At 33.7% G+C, this 17,877-nt stretch overlaps 1 long non-coding RNA gene across 1 annotated transcript; it reads left to right on the top strand.

Annotated features, from left to right (window-relative positions):
- Window positions 1-1,227: 1,227 nt before the first annotated feature.
- LOC109490235 lies at window positions 1,228-16,216 on the top strand. Its single transcript, XR_002143522.1, has 3 exons — window positions 1,228-1,291; window positions 15,226-15,272; window positions 16,151-16,216. It is a non-coding gene; the product is annotated as an uncharacterized LOC109490235 (long non-coding RNA).
- The last annotated feature ends 1,661 nt before the right edge of the window (window positions 16,217-17,877 follow it).

Here is a 17,877-nt window from a genome sequence, read left to right as displayed (position 1 = left end):
AGATATGGGAGATATGGTAGGAATATTGTGATGACTGAAAAAATCAGTTAAGCTATCAGTCAAAATAGTTTATGGATAGGCATTGAAAATGTGAAATCAACCAGGATTAGAGCCACATATTTGACAATATATTCCAATTTACCTATGAATGCCTTTCAGTGTTTCCTTTTTTTAGTAATGCTTTCATAGCAATGCTTTCTTAGAGTTATAGCTTATTGTAGTCCATGTGTTAAGCTTCTATCCTTCTTAACCTTGTGATTAAGACAAATGTTACCATTAGTGGATGTATATTGCTTAATGGCAGACATGTACCAGCTCATTCCATAATACAGAATTCATACAATACTATATCTGACCCCTTGTTTCACTTTTTCTTGGTCATACTACTTCCGTAATGACAAACACTCAAAAATATCTGCAACACATTTTTAAATATGTAGATAAGTAATATAGTTGTAAACCATTTTTCTAAGGCTCTATTCAAAAGAACTAGCATTAGCAAACATGACAATTACACTTTTCACCTGTTGAGGAAATAAACCAGATTACCTTTATTTTATTATAATATATCAAAATAAAGAAGCAATTTAGTTGTGAGATTTGAAAACTTTACTGTGTTTTACACATAATCTTCATTCTGAAATTCTAAGTTATTCAAAACTATGTTTCTAATAATAGATTAAAACTAACAAGTCTTATTCAGAAAACACCTCTGATTTTAGAACAACATGGTCAGTTCTTAAATTATAACTATTAAATAAGTTTATTTATTTATTTATTTATTTTTAAAGATTTTATTTACTTATTTGACAGAGAAGCAAGAGAGCACAAACAAGGGGAGCTGTAGAGGGAGAGAAGCAGGTTCCCTGCCGGTAGGGAGCCCGATGCTGGGCTCCATCCCAGGGCCCTGGGATCATGACCTGAGCCGTAGGCAGATGCTTAACCATTTGATCCACCCAGGTGCTCTTTCAATCATACTTGGAATTTTGTTACCTATTTATTGAGATAGTATATTTCAATAGGGTATTTTATTGAAATAATTCTTTGTATCATGATTCTGAATATTTGAGAAAATAAAAATACTGAATCTGTGATTAAATTAGATATTGGAAATCTATAACTACATTTGTTTATCTAAACCTACTAAATATTTTTTTCTGGTAAAGTTTATGGACATGTTCTCAGAAAAATAACAATTGTTGCTGTTTTTCCTACAGTTCAATTGGACTGGCGTACAAGCCTGCACCTCCCTCAAAGCAAGCATCTTGAAAATTAACTCAGCTTTAATGTGGTATGTGACTTGTAATATGGGTTTTAAATACAACATTTTTAAATTTTCCTTTCAAAATTAGCAGTTGTAGGAAAAGTTTCTATAGCATTTCCTGTAAGCANCTCCTAGTTTAAAACATTTTTAAATTTTCCTTTCAAAATTAGCAGTTGTAGGAAAAGTTTCTATAGCATTTCCTGTAAGCAGTCTCCATGTTGAAAATGTAATAGAGAAAGCCAAACTACTGGGAGAAATGTCAGAATTTAAGATACAAATTCAGTGATGTGACCATTGACACCAAGAGAGTTCTGAATCTTAAGCGAATCTGTTTTCCAGTAGACATCAGTTCATGAAGAAATATTTTATAAAATCCAGCACAATTGATGATTTTATCATATCAATAGCAGATTTCTACTTTGTCATTTGGAATACCATTAGCTTATTATAATATAATTTCAATGATACAAGAATTCCTTTTCAGGATTTAAAAATGCATGTTTTATTTGTTAAGTGATAAGAAGTTAAATGTTTGGCAAAAAAGAAAAAAAGTAAACAATCCCAGCTTCACATCTAAATATTTATTCGCTTAAAATTGCATCTTTTATTTTTGGCTTGTGAGATTTATACTCTTTGAGAACATGGAAACCATTAATGCCAAGCATGATTGGTATTCAATCCCTTTTTCCCTTCAAGCTTGATGATGTGCTCTATTTTCTTTAATTATGGTATGATGACTGGTTACTTGCACTGTTTCTATTATGAACTGAGTTAGCCTCTTGGCCTTTTGTAACTAATAATCTGTCTTTTTGCCTCTCAAGTGTGTTTTTCCTCTGTATATAGTACTTAGGATTTATCATGGTACTTATTTATTTATGTACGTATGTTTTGCAAAGTATGAAATATAGTATAGGAATGCCATCAGCTTGTATAAGAAAATTTATAAAACACTTTTACCGGTACCTACTAAATACTAGCACAAGACACCATAAAGCATTATAACACAAGTGGGGTAAATAGCATATTAAATAATCCATAGTATAGGATGTAGATTTTTTTGAGACAGAGAATGTTACAAATTTATTCAAACGTGGAAGCACTTTTTCTTATTTTTCTTTCAGATTAGCCAACATAACATATGTTGAGTCAAATTTATAAGTCACTTAAAACTTCTGCATTTTTTATTTTATGGTCTTTAAACTCCAAATAGCCTGTTATGAAACACTTTTGTAAGGTAGCTATGCTTTTATAACACTCATGGACTTTTAGTATAAACAGAAGGAACTCTAAATTCCTAAGAGTTAGAAATTTCCCCTGTCAATGTATTTCTACTCTTTCCCTCTGGTTTTAATGTTTCTCTAAAAAAGAACCTCATTAATGACTGAAATAGGACACAAAGGATTTTGAACAGGTTGTACTTCCCTGTGATAGTATTTTAAATGATATGAAGCATCTTGCACTTATTACAGAGCTATCAGGCTTGCAACTCTTCTGAGGAAAAATATAAGGGTAGAGTGCCCCAGAGGCGTTACTTTATGAAATACAGCATCTCCTTGAGGAACATGTATAGCTAAACAAGTTGATAGAACTGAATCTAGTATAAATATTTTTAAGTATAACATATCAATATATGTGTATGCGAGGTACACACGTATATATGTATATATGTGTGTATGTCATTGTAACATCCTAAACAAAATAATAAATTTTTTAGTGTACTATCAGGGATTACACGGATAGTTAGTATGTATATAATTTTGTCATTGATGTGAGGTTGAGGGCAAAGAATAATTAGATCGGCATGGTGTTTCCTCCTGATTCAGGATTTGTAGGGTCCTTAGAGAACATTGGTAACAACCTTTCAGAAGTACTGATTACAAAGTGAGATGCTCTGCATATTAACTACAGGTTCTTACCCAAGAGGATATAGAAAAAAATCTAACACTATTAAAAAAATGGAGGGAAGCCAAGGATGCTTTAGGGGTGGAGAGTCCAGCAATTGTCTTTGAATATAATGATTAAGATGCACTTGGGCTGAAGCAAGTGAAGTTGCTGACATTACAAGGCAGAAACAATGATGAAATCAATTATATCATTCCTCCTCTGACAATTTACTAGTTCTCTAAGTGCTAATATGGATTCCAAAAGGTGAGATTTTTATCAATGTACACCATCGTCTTTGATCTCCAAAGACGAAGTGTTGTTTATATTAAAGACTCAGTTTTAAGAATAAAGAGTGTGTTAGAAATATTTATAATGATAAAGAGATAAAGTGAATAAAAAGATGCTCACCAGCAGTAATCATCAGGGAAATGCAAGTCAAAACCATGATGAGATATCATCTCATACCTGTTAGGGCGGCTTTTATCAGAGAACAAAAGATAGCAAGTGTTGTGAGGAATGTAGAGAAATTGGAATCTGTACACTGTTGGTAGGAATATAAGATGGTATAGCTGCTATGGAAAACAGTGTGTGGTTCCTCAAAAAATCAAAAATAGAACTATCATATTATCAGCAATCCCATTTCTGAGTATATATCCAAAAAATTGAAATCGGAATCTTGAAGAGTTATTTGCACACGTATGTGCACTGTGGCGTTATTCACAATAACTGAGATATGGAAAAGCTTAAATGTCTATTGATGATGGATAAAGAAAAGGTATTCCATACAATGGAATACCATTAAGCTTTTAAAAAGAAGGAACTACTGCCATATGTGACAACATGGATGAAACTGGAAGACTTTATGCTAAGTGAAATAACCTAGTCATAGAAGGACAAATACTACATGCTATCATTTATCCCTCCTCCAGCATCTAAAATAATCAAACTCAAAGAATCAGAGACTAAAATGGTGGTTACAAGAAGCTGAAGGGAGGGGAAATGGGCAGTTCCTGTTCAAAGGATAAAATGTTTCAGTTATGCAAGATGAATAAGTCTTTTTTGGAGAAATATTGCAATGATGGCCATTCCAAGGTATCTGTTATTACATGTCTCGTATCTGGACAGGAAAGACATGAGCAGCTTAAGGTCTGCAATAAATGCCACTAACTCCCTGTAGTCTCTTTATGGGATCTTTACTGCTGAGAGGCTTCAGAGTAACTGAACTTTCTAGATGTTTGCTTAGAGTTTCCAAAGCATGTGGTATATGCAAGAGGCTTCTCTCACCTGGCTTCAGCTGAAAGTTTTTCAGTTTTCCTTTTTTCTATTATGACATAGACTCAAAAATTAGGAAGTACTGCGTCGGTTACATTGTTGTCAATCAAAAAGTCACTGAAGTTCACCCAGGCTCAAGGGGAGAAGATAAAGAACCCACATCTTGATGTGAAGGTGACAAGATTCTCAAGAAGATACAGGACCATAATTATTATTTGGGGGAAAATTCTGTTGAAAGTTCAGAAGTGGTGGTTACAATTGTGTAGTTTCAAGATGTAGGATTTTCTTGGTTCTGTGATCTTGAATCAAGCAATTAATACAAAAAAATTGAACCAAGTTGGTGACACTTCTGAAGTGTAGACTTTTGAAGGTTCTTTTCACTAGAGAGATTTTAAGGCATTGAAAAAAATAGAAACAGAACTAAGAATGAGCTCACATTAAATATTATTTACAACCAGCAGCCTTCAGCAAGCAGATTATGATGAAACACATTCTATCCACAATAACAATAAAAAAACCCATAAATATTTGGAAAAGATAATAATATAAAATATATGGTACTCAAATAATCAACCCACAAATGTTCCCCGGAAAATATAAAAGACTTGAGTAAGGCAATAAAGAAATTTCTAGAATGAGAAAACTGAACATTATAAAGCTATCACCTGATGCTAAACTGTTTAGAGATAAATGTAACTTCAATAAAACTCCATGTTGGTTATTAATTTTAACTTGAGACAACTACTATTGAATGCAAGTAGAAAACAGAATAAAAGAAGATAGGAAAGAAATTTATTTAAAAAAGCATTTCTTACTATTTCTTACTAAACTATCAAAACCAGATGGGATACTGGTCATCTAGCTGTGTCTAGCAGATATTTTTAGAGCAACCACCAGGAAGAGATGGTGCCTAGAGCTAGTAGAAATGGTAGTCTGGAAGAGTAACTGAGGGTAGTAAAAAAGGACATGGTTAATTACCAGATCTAAGAACAATTGTGAAGCTATACATTTTAAAGTGAAATTCATTAAAAATTAGGATGCTTGTAAAAATAATCTCAAAATTGTTTTGCACATGAATGCACCTAGGATTTCCTATCAGAGTGTTGGCAGCATGCCTTAAAATTAGAACCTCTGGGTTAACAGTGTAATATTGAGCTGAATATAAATGTCTCAACATGAGCTTCACCTCTTTTAGGACACATCCTCTTGAGATCTATGAATTGGGTTATTTGGACTCCTTTCTATTAATTTAGCACATGAATATACACATCTATGTGTATCAAACAGTAATGTGTCTGTTCTTCCCTGTCAAAACACTCTGACATCTTGGGGAGCAGAGGCTATTTTTTTTTTTAAAAATTGCTTTCACTAATANTTAAAAAAAATTGCTTTCACTAATATATCCCAATGCCCAGCAGAGTGTTTGAAATAAAATATGAAATAAACTCATATTGTGTTAAACAAGTGCATGAATGGATAAATAGTAAGGGATTATCATTTCCTGATTCTGGTGGTAGACATAATATTAACTTCTATTTCACCTTTACAGTAAGATTTAATCAAAATTTTGTTAGCTCATTTTACAAAAAAGAAAGCTTAGTTATGCTAATTAGCTGGTGAAAGTCATNCTCAGTCCGAAAGGGAGGCTTTGGGTCCATCGACTTCAGTCCACTTTTTGTGACTCATGGATTCATTTGCTTCATACAAGGAGTTCTGAAAACATCNTAGCGTTTCAACTTTGAAATGATCTGGGGTTTAAGCACATGATTTTAAAAAAAATCCTTGATAACATGGACAAATAGGAATTGAACAGATAATCTCCCCCAAACAGATTTTAAGTTATAAAAAAAATTTAACAAGTGAAAAAGTAGAAATTCCAGATTAATGAGAGTGAAAGATATTATTTATTAAATAATATTAGAAATACTGATTAGACATTTTGGAAGATGAATTAACAAATAATTATCTTACATCATTTAACAAAAATAAATTCCAATTTGAATAAAGATTACATTTTAAAACAAACAAGTGAAAAGAATTAAAATAAATGCTATATGTCTCAGATGTTTGGATGAAGAGGTGTTGGAAACTGTAAGTGATAGAAATTATAAAGGAAAATATAAACAATTTGAACATCTGTTCTACTCTTTATGCTTTTTTAAAATAAAAAAANCTTTATGCTTTTTCAAAATAAAAAAAAACTGAGAGTAAAAATGTATAATTGTAAAAATGTATAATTGTAAACATGTGGGCACAAAGATGCAGAAAAGAGGATTTATTCTTTTCATAAAATATATAATTTAGATCCATCAGTAAGTTCTTGGAGAGAAGCTGCTGTACTTGAAAAGCAGGTATAAATTTAAGCTCCTGTGAAGAAAACTTTCAAAAAGAAGATGGTAAGTGAGCAAAAGCACAGAACTTCAATACTGTGTAGNGAACGACACAAGTTTATTTTTACAGTTCTCAAGATGAGAAGTCCTAAAATGAGTCAGAAGGGCTATATTTCTTCTGGAGGTTCTTAGGGAGAATTGGTTTCCTTCATTTTCTAGCTTATAAAGGACCCCTGCATTCCTTGTTTCATGGCCTTTCTCCATCTTCAAAGCTGGAAACATGGCACCTTCAAATTTGTACCCTACTTCTATCATCATAATGCCATCTGTGTCTATGACCCTCCAACTGCCCTCTTATTAGGGCTTTTGTGATCAAATTGGTCCCACCCAGATAATCAAGAACAATGCTCCCATCTCANCCCCTGCCCCTGTTGTAGCCTGCCTGTAACGATAGCCTACCTGCCAGGATGGTGATTTTTCCCCCTTTGCTTGTAGTTGTCAAATGGCAGCTTAAAGTATAGGGGGACACTTGCTGTACCTCTGGTGGAAGAATTCTCTACCTGGGACTGGATCTCTAAAGCTTCCAAGNGATGTGTGAAGTAGTCAGGAAATAGTCCAGGCCACTAAGTCTAATGCCAGGGCCCAACTTAAAAAATTCTGGTCTCTTTAAGAGGTTTGGATTTATTCCTTAGACTAGACCATTAAAAAATTATATTATTAACCTTATAATTGCAAACAACTATGTTCGTATGCAAAACAATTAACATGAAGACAAGTGAAAGTCAGAAAAATAAAAATAAGTAATCCTATAGGGGAAATGAATATAAATATGTCAAAAAAAAAAGATAAGACAGTGTCTGCACTTAAACACTAAAAATGTATCTATGAAAATCTGTGTAATGTCCTATATTATCTGTGGAATATAGATAGGATGGAGGAAACATGACCAATATTTTTACAAGTGGATTCTTGAATATTATTCAAATATTCCGTGTACTTTGATAACCAGATAAATGAAACATAAAGACATTTTCCCTGAAAATAAGAGATACTGTTATCAGTTCATTTATCATCTCATGTTCTTGTAAGCAGTCAAAGCAGAAAATCTATTTCTCTCTTGTGTGAACCATACTCTTTTTACTTCTGTCTTACTTTTGGCTGAAGTCTCTGCAAATTCATTTGAAAAATTGGGTTGTCAGTTTCACACTTCAATTCTGTGGCTGCTGCTATAAAAGGGCAGGTAATTTGCTCAGGGGAACAGTGTAATCTGAAGCAATAGTTGTCATACTAATGGCAAATTCAGAAAACTATAAATGCTTCAAAAAAGAGTATCATATATATATGTATGATATGCATAAATACATATGGACGATATGTACAAATGCACATACATATTCATTAATTTATATGTCATCATTAGTAGTAAATGAAATAGAGAACAAACACCTGAAGTTTGTAATAAATCATCCCATGGCTTTCACACGCTTCATACTTATCTTGGGTCCCCAGATGAGGATTTATAGGTAGAAAATCTACTGGAAGCTCCCTTTGGGATCAACACATGTGGAGGCACCAATGAGGGGGAATAGTTAGATAGCGGAGCTGTGATGCATTGCAACAAAGACCTCATTGATAACATAGGCAGCTCTAGTGCTGGTATGGTTTTCATAATTATCCATTCCTGAAGGAATCATTCTAGGCCTCCTGTGCTCATGGGCTAGGCTTTGGATGTAGGTGGCTCCTAAAGTGGGAATGTGACTTTGGGTGAACCAGTCTCTTCTACTACAAAGAGTACCTGAACAAGTACTCAGCTAAGAGGTATTAGCAACACTCACTCCCAAGAGCTGGGGGAAAGACTATCTCAGTCCGAAAGGGAGGCTTTGGGTCCATCGACTTCAGTCCACTTTTTGTGACTCATGGATTCATTTGCTTCATACAAGGAGTTCTGAAAACATCTCCTCCAGTATTCTGGTCAGTCTCATTTCTTCAAAAAACCTGCAGAGGGAGGGTTAGTGAGACCAACTCTAACCCAGGTCTCTAAACCTGTTCTTAAGGATACAACTGATATTCACTGTTTGCCTCTTACAATATCCACTAAAATCTCTTTACCTCAGCTAGCATTTCTGTTGGTTTAGGTGACTTTCCTACTGGCATGACCTAGAACCTTACCTGAGTGGTCTGAACCTCTGATCACTAGGCCTTTCTCAGTCAAAAACCAAGGCACTTGCCAATTTACCATGAAAATAAGGCAAAGGAGTTCCAAGAGATCATTAAGTACATCATCAGGGTGTCACATTTTTTTCCCCTGCCCCTGTTGTAGCCTGCCTGTAACGATAGCCTACCTGCCAGGATGGTGATTTTTCCCCCTTTGCTTGTAGTTGTCAAATGGCAGCTTAAAGTATAGGGGGACACTTGCTGTACCTCTGGTGGAAGAATTCTCTACCTGGGACTGGATCTCTAAAGCTTCCAAGTTCAGTGTTGTGATGTAAAGCACAAATACCCTGAAACGAATCACTGACTATGATGATAAATGGAGACGCTCTTACTCCATCCCTTGCTTCCTGTCTCCTGGGGAAACAGCATCATATCATGATCATTAATTAAGGGTGCACACTGTGACCTGGAGGACAGGACTTCACTCCTGCTTGGCATTATTTCCAAGAGGGCAACTCAGTTGAACCTTCAAAAGATCATTTTCTCACTCTAATCAGGCTGATGTTTGTGGAGAATTGTTTCCCACCAAATATAATATTGGTTTTATTGCATTATCTTGGACAAAGTTTCAGTAGCAAAAGCTTTTACTTGCCAATATCCACTGTGCCAACTCTTTCTTTCCTGGCCAAAGAACCAATGTGGGAGTTATGATAATTATCAAATATGTCTATTCCAATTATACGTTTAGAGTTTGTGTCCCAGGTGGACTTACTGTGAGTTGTAATTGAAACAAATTTCCATTACTTATCTGGTCCCCATGCACCCCCCATCTATATTAGAGAACTTGAAAATGCTTTGAGTCTATAGGTATCAATGTAGAGTTGGATCCTGTGTCCTTGAAATATCTAGATATAATTCTTTCTCCAGTGCTTGGTTAATTAAATATAGGGTTGTAGCTATCATTGAGGAAGCGATGGGAAATATGTCACTGTGCACACTTATAAAGTCCTTCATGTTAAATTTGGCTTTCTCAGACCACTACTAGTTTAGGTCAGATTTCCTAGGAAACTAATTTTGGGAAGGAAATTTGAATCAGGAGCATAATTTAGCCCATAAAATAGCCTTAGCCTTTAGCATCAACAACTGGAGGATTGTTTGAAGTTGCCTTTAGCAGAGGGAAAATGTACTGGTTTCCTATTGCTGCTATAAGAAATTACCACAAACTTAGGACCTTAGAACGACACAAGTTTATTTTTACAGTTCTCAAGATGAGAAGTCCTAAAATGAGTCAGAAGGGCTATATTTCTTCTGGAGGTTCTTAGGGAGAATTGGTTTCCTTCATTTTCTAGCTTATAAAGGACCCCTGCATTCCTTGTTTCATGGCCTTTCTCCATCTTCAAAGCTGGAAACATGGCACCTTCAAATTTGTACCCTACTTCTATCATCATAATGCCATCTGTGTCTATGACCCTCCAACTGCCCTCTTATTAGGGCTTTTGTGATCAAATTGGTCCCACCCAGATAATCAAGAACAATGCTCCCATCTCAAAATCGTTAACCTTATCATATCCACAAGGTTCTTTTTGTCATGTAATGTATCATATTTGTAGGTTCTGGGGATTAGGATATGGACATCTTTGGTGGGTCATTATTCAACCTATCACAGTCTACCCTCTGTGATATCTTCAATGTATAACACATGGAAGTGTTGATAACTAATGACATTTTCTTTGACATCCTAATATTAGAGAAGGAACAAAGTGAATGGTCTCTGAAACACAAGCACGATTTTCTTACAGATGAAGTAATAATGAATCTCAAGATGTGGTTTAATGACCCACAATCTAAACTGGTGATACTCATTACTGCTTTAGCACTGTACCATTTATATTTCATCATTACAGCTTCTGCAAATGTGTCACAAAATATTTAGTCAAGATATGGTTTTCACATTGTGGTGGTTGTGAAATTGCTCTTAGATTTGAGCTTTTATAATAATATTCTTTTTTTTTTTTTACTTTTTCTATAGATAACAAGTGACTAATTGTACTTAAATTACTTTTCTTATTGCATTTGTGTCTCTTCCTGTGCACAGTTCAAAAAAGCCTTACGATTTTATTTTCTGGGCGATGGAATATATTATGAAACATTAGAGTTAAACAATTAGTTAAATAGAATTAATTGAAGTGTATTTTGGGGTGGGTGCTTATTTTGTACAGTTAAGCTTTTTCTATAATCACTCAATTGTTAGTGCTTTTTATTAAAATTTTTAAAGTGTGATAATTATTAATTTTTTTAAAAAGTTTAATGCCCAAAGAAGTGAGAGATTCATTTTAAGGAAGTTTCCAAACTTTAAACACTACTTTTCATAATCATTGTGTATTTTGCACCATTAAAGAATGAGATAACAGATTCTCCACAAGAGAGACTCTTGGAAGACCACATTATCCTTGTGATATATTAAAATATATTGCCAGGTGTATTTTAGGCATGTGGGTTAATGGATGGTCTGATATATTAGTATTGGTAACACCTTCAGTCTACCTCAAAGTGAAAGACAGCTTGTAGATCCAGAAATTTGGTGAATTTCATGTTCATCAGTTTAATTTTTGACTCTTAAACTTCAATTTACACAAGCTAGAAACTTTGTTTCTTTTTAGCATTTTGATTAGATCTGATATTAAAGAGGTGGCCCTGATAACATTTAAAGTCATGTTAGGAAAAAAAAACCAAAAACAAAGACCTCGTTTTCTATTGTGTGGCTGAGAGAATATCTTAGCTTCTAGGCACTGGGAAAATGGTGGAAACACAGATCTAACCAAAATGAATACACATACACTTGCCATATTCATTTATTTTTACTTTTAAAAATAATCTTTATTATAGAAATATTAAAACATGAAAACAGAACAGCATGATGAACCCTAATGTACCTGTAACCCAGTCTTGAAAACTAAGAATATGTTGCCAATTTTGTTGCATTTATCTGCCTTTCCTTACAATTTTTACGAAAGAATTTTAAAGCACATCCCATATTCTAACTTCCAATGAGAAACATTGTATTTTTCTTACTTTACAAATGGGATGGTTACATAAGTCACCTTTAGAATATGTAGCCTCAAAGTTTTAGGAAAGAAATATAATGAAATTCAAACCCAAAATAGTTATGAAACTCATATCTCTTAGACACAAGATTCAATTTTTAAAACTGTCATAGGAAACTATATTATGGAGTATACATTATTTCGTATCTGTTTAGAAATTCAGCCTAACCTTGTGTTTTAATATTTTTGGTATTTAGGTAATCAAGGCTCATAATGATTTCAAAATAATATAGTAGATATCCTCCATATCATTTCCCCTGGTCTGGTGTCTATGGCATTGCTGCAGTTTAGGGTCAGTTCTAGTCCTACATATTTGATAGGTATTAAGGGACCAATTCTAATGTAGGTATGTTAAGATTATGAAAGAAAGCAACTACTCTACCTCATGGAATTGAGACCGAAGCTTTGTGTAAATAATCCAACTGGAAAACAATGTAAGATAAAACTGACAATAAAATAATAACTAATATTTATGGAAATATTTATTTTGTTCACATATAAAATGCATTATAGAAGCTATATAATATAGTATTCAAAAATTATAATGGGTTTTCAGTCAATCAGTCCTCAGATTAACTCTGATGTACCACATCCCAAACTGTATTGTCTTGAACAAGTCACTATATTCACCTATATTAAATAGGTGTAATAATAATCTTGACACTATGGGCTAATAGTGAGATTTGAATTTGGTAAAACCCATAAAACACTTAGAGCACTATATAATGCATATTAAGTGCTCAGTACATGCCAAATTATATTAGTGTTAATACTATTGTCTATCTGAGGATATTTTTGTTAGCGTTAGTATTGTATATTAGTATTCTTTTATAGTTTTGTATGTTCATCTATTTGGGAATTGAAAGACTTAANTTATTAAGTGCTCAGTACATGCCAAATTATATTAGTGTTAATACTATTGTCTATCTGAGGATATTTTTGTTAGCGTTAGTATTGTATATTAGTATTCTTTTATAGTTTTGTATGTTCATCTATTTGGGAATTGAAAGACTTAAAAGAGACAATTGTGTATGAGGGCTTTTCTTGGCAATTGATTCATGTAGGTGGTTATGTGGTTCTCGTAGGACAAATAAGACCTGCAGAAGCAGATGGAGATAAATACATTTCAGTGGATCATTTTGTGAGCACATGCTATATACTAGGCATCATGCTAATTTCTGAGGAAATCAAAGTGCACTAATGCATTGCTTTTTTGTTGTCAAGGAGTTTATAACCTGGGATAAAAAGATATAGGTAAATTAGGGATTAAAATGTGTACAGTATATTCAGATATTATAGGAGTTAACAGGTAAGCTGTGTTGCTATTCAGATGGCTGGTCAGAGAAGACTTCAAGAAGGAAGAGAGATGGATGGCATTGCACTCAGGCAGAGAAAACAAGAATATGATGAGCAGATGTATTGATGAGTCCAAAATGACTAGAATCAAGGCAGGAGATGGTTTCACAAAGAATTTGGCTTGACAGATGTAGTATTATGCAATTGGTACATGATCTGAAATGTGGAGGAGGACAGTGTGTAGACATTGGAGTGTCACTGGGAAAATTGGACCAGGGGACCAAAACAAATGAAAATTTTGGCAAAATATCTAAGCATTACACTACAAACATCTACCATTTTTAAAATGCATATCAAATTAATTCCCAAAAAGAAAGGAAACCTTATAATTGCAGCTTTGCTATTTCCTTCCAGAGAAGACCTCCAAAGGGGCTGGACTTTTCCAGCAATACTAACCTATGCTCAAGTGCCAGTAGGCCTTTCCTTAACTCAAATGACAATCTTCTCTTGGCATTGTTAATATCTGAATGCATTCTGAGTATATTAATCACTTAGCTAATAATAATCTCTTTGAAATGGAAAATGGAACATCCTTACAGTCAATATTTCAAAAATAAGAGTTGGTTGTTTTGCTTCATGAATATTAATACAGTTTGAATCTTTCAGTTTACTGTCCCATGTGAGACACAGTGGCATTCTTCCTTTCCCTTTGCATCCTCATGTGTCAAAGGACTTTAAAAAATAAATCTCTCATTGCCATCATCAAAACTCTGTGAACAGCAGCAGGCAAGAAAAGAACTATAGCAGATATTGAAAGGGCAGAATAATTCAGGGGACACATTGTCCTAAAAAGATTTAAAACACAAATATTAGTCACAATCACCTACTTTTCAGCTACACTACAAAATTATAATTGTAGCCTTAAAAATTCATAATTTATAATTGCACCACGAGGATACAATTATATGACTTGAATAAATATAATTTTGAAAGAATAGAAAAAGCTTACAATGTTTTTAAAACACGTAGTACTATTTCCCACATCGCAGTAATTTGACTTGCTGAAAAATAGGCAAAGTGTGTCCTTTGGACCACATGAAGGATTCCTTCCTTTACTGACTGTAGTATGCATTTTTGTCTCCACACTGAGATACCAACCGCTTTTTATAGGATTTTTATCTCATAAAGTTATTTATGGAGCAATTGTAAGCTGCTAACAAGAGCCCCATTTTTAGTGGCTCATAGGGAAAGATGGGTTATTTTCCTGTTGGGCAGGAAAAGTCTAATGAAAAGAACTATGACTATAAAATTAAGGAGAACGTGGCAAAAATTTTACTTGGTTAAGTAGATATATAATCTTATAAAAGTTTCAAATTAAAAACATACAAAAATAAGCTATATAAAATGTTTTACTTTGTAAAATTTAGTACATTCTGGAAAGTTTTTTTCTTATCATAACATTGCATTTTGCTTAATATTCTGCAAGATACTGGCACCAAAATTATTTTATATGAACATCTGCTACCAACATATTTACTTTCTAACATAACTATGATTAATTTCAATTATATGTTATTTTACTTTGTAGCTGTCATAAAATATTATTTGAATTCAAATCCAGAAATATATATTACTTCATAGAGAAATCATTCCAGTTATAAAACTACAAATGGTCACAACACATCTTGCACTAAAGAATTCTGTAAAGAAAATAAATGCTTTTCATGGGTACAACTGTGTTCTAAAATACATAAATGGTATAATGAATCTACAATGCAATATCCTTTCTACTTAACTTTGTGGCACTTGTGCATTATGTCTTCTAAATTTGTTTCCTGTGGGTTTTTAGAAAATATTTATATGAAATGTGAAATTACAGATTATTTCCATTGAATTGTATGTTTTTATTTTTCATAATGAGAATTTAAAGTATGAGCAAGACTGTCAGCTTACAGATCGCATTGCAAGGTAAGATAATATTATTTCTGCTCCTATGTAGTGTTGTTAAAATACTGACACGTTAAAGCAGACTTTCAGACACTCAGACAGATTCTTTGGGAGATGGCAGGTCATGGATTCAAGTTTCATAATTCTCCTAGGAATTATCAAGTTGATCTGTAATCCAGAAGGGTATTTGGGTAGTAAGATTAATTTTGTTAGACACATTTTTCCCATAGATTTTACTTGGAAGACATCTGCTACCTTATTTAGTGGCTTAAGAACACAATGAGCAATTGACTGGATTCAGAGAGCATGAGATTAAAGCAAAGGAATGAGGCTGATCCTATGAAATTTTCTATCTGTGCTATTATAGATCCTTAAAAAAAAGGTCGATTGATTGATTGATTTAGAGAGAGCACACACATGTGAGGAAGAGGGCAGAAGGAGAGGGGAGAGAGAATCTCAAGCAAACTCCGTGCTGAGCACAAAGCCTGACAGGGGTCTAATCTCAAGATCCTGAGATCATGACCTGAGCTGAAATCAACAGTTGGTGGCTTAACTGACTGAGCCGCCCAGGTGCCCTTATTGTAGATCCTTTCCTATTACCCCCATTATATGAGAAAACATCATCAGGGCACTCTTACCCCAGGTAGGGAATGTTTATTTTCCTTGCCCTGTTCTGGATTCCTGCTCAGAAATTATTTGAGTAAACTTCTACAATGCCCTTTATTTGTCAATAAGATAAAAATTTCCTATCATTTGACACTTCCTCTGCCCAAAATAGGAGAAGGAATACCTTATATGATTGTTAATTTTGGGAAAATGGAAAATAGCTGGGTTTGCACTGTTTCATTCTCTTTGGGATCTGTTTATTCAAAGAATAAATACATTCTAATATCTTTTAGCCTACCACATGGGCAGAAGGAGACCAAAAAATTGCTCAACTGCAATTCTCTCACATGGAAGAGGACATCAAAAGTGCAAGGTATTAAGTGTTAAGCTCACAATAGTAGAAATGAGCTTGTAAATGATAATTCAAGTCATGGAAGAGATCCACTATTGGATGAAATTCAAGTGAGAATAGAAGAAACTTAAGCTTGAGATATATTTTAATAAAATGTGGCAAACACATTAGTCTATGCTGCTGAAGTAGTGGAAAACATGGAGTATGATAACCTCAAATTTGTATACCCTTAGTGCCTAATAAAGTATATTTCAGCTCCTCAAAGTGTTCGCAGTATATTTAAACCAGTGGACGTGAAACTCAAATGAATGTCTTACGCAATTTTATTTACCCGTTAGTTAACTATTCAATTGAACAAATATTTATTTAGTGTCTACCATATTCTAGACACAGATATCATTTATGGAAGAAATAATAAATATATCAAACATGTATTTTCTCTCACTGAGGCACACTTTAATGAGTTATTCAGAAAAAAAACAAAAATAAAAACTTGTATAGCGTGTATAGCAAAAGATCTTTTAGAAATGTGACACAAAATGGTAAATGAGTAGAGCTTAAAGATATTACCAAGATGTTGAACCAAAACATGGGATAAAAACCTGTCAAATAATTATCTTCAGAAATATATTCAGGAAAAGACATCCAGACAGGATCCAGTAAAAAAAAAAAAAAAGGAATACATAAACCTAAAAACAGGAAAATAAATAGGATCTTACAAGTATTACAAGACGACACAGATGGACAACTACATGAAATCAGGAAAACAATGAACGTACAGAATGAGAATATCATCAAAAAGACAGAAACTAGAAAAAAAGCTAGACAGAAATTCTGAAGCTGAAGAATACAGTAACTAAACTGAAAAGTTCATTAAAACAAATCAACAGAACTGATCAAGCAGGATAATCAGCAAACTTGAAGACAAGTCAACATGCTACAACATGAATGCAACTTGAGGACGTCATCCAAAGTGAAATCAGCCAGTCACAAAAAGACAAATACTGTGACTCCACTGATATGAGCATCAAACTCTCAAAGAGAAAGTAGAATGGCCCTTACCAAAAGCTTGGAGGAGAGGATAAAAGGGAGCTGCTCAATAGATCCAGAGCTTCAGTTTTGCAAGATGAAAAAGTTCTAGAAATGTTGCACAACAATGTGCATATAGTTAACACTACTGTACTGTATACTTAAAAATGGTTAAGTGGTAAATTTGATGCTATGTGCTTTGACCACAATAAAACAAAATAATAATAAAACAGACAAAAGCCCTAAAGAAAAGGAAGAAGTAAGAGCTTAAATACCATTTGATGGAATAGGAAGTGGGTTTTCTTTGTTCCCTTGAATGAACTTTTTTAAAACTTTATTTATTTGTTAGTATTCTCTACACCCAACATGGGGGTCAAACTCGCAACCCCAAGATCAAGAGTTGGCATGCTTTTCTGACAGAGCCAGCCAAATGCACCCTTTTGGATGACTTTTGATGTATTTTGTTGCACACAGATACTTAGATTAACTTTCCACAAAAGAGACTACAACTGTTGAAACCATGTTCCAGAGTGGTTTGAACCTGCTGGTAAATGGGTTGTATAATATTAAAGATTTAAATCACATAAAGAAAATTTGGAGACCCTTCAATATCCAAAATTTTGCTTTCAAAGTGAATAT

This window comes from Ailuropoda melanoleuca, chromosome 2 (genome assembly GCF_002007445.2).
Source record: "Ailuropoda melanoleuca isolate Jingjing chromosome 2, ASM200744v2, whole genome shotgun sequence".
In the NCBI taxonomy this organism is placed as follows: Eukaryota; Metazoa; Chordata; class Mammalia; order Carnivora; family Ursidae; genus Ailuropoda; species Ailuropoda melanoleuca.
Note: the sequence above shows the minus strand (reverse complement) of the source record. Positions and strands in the feature narration are given on the sequence as shown.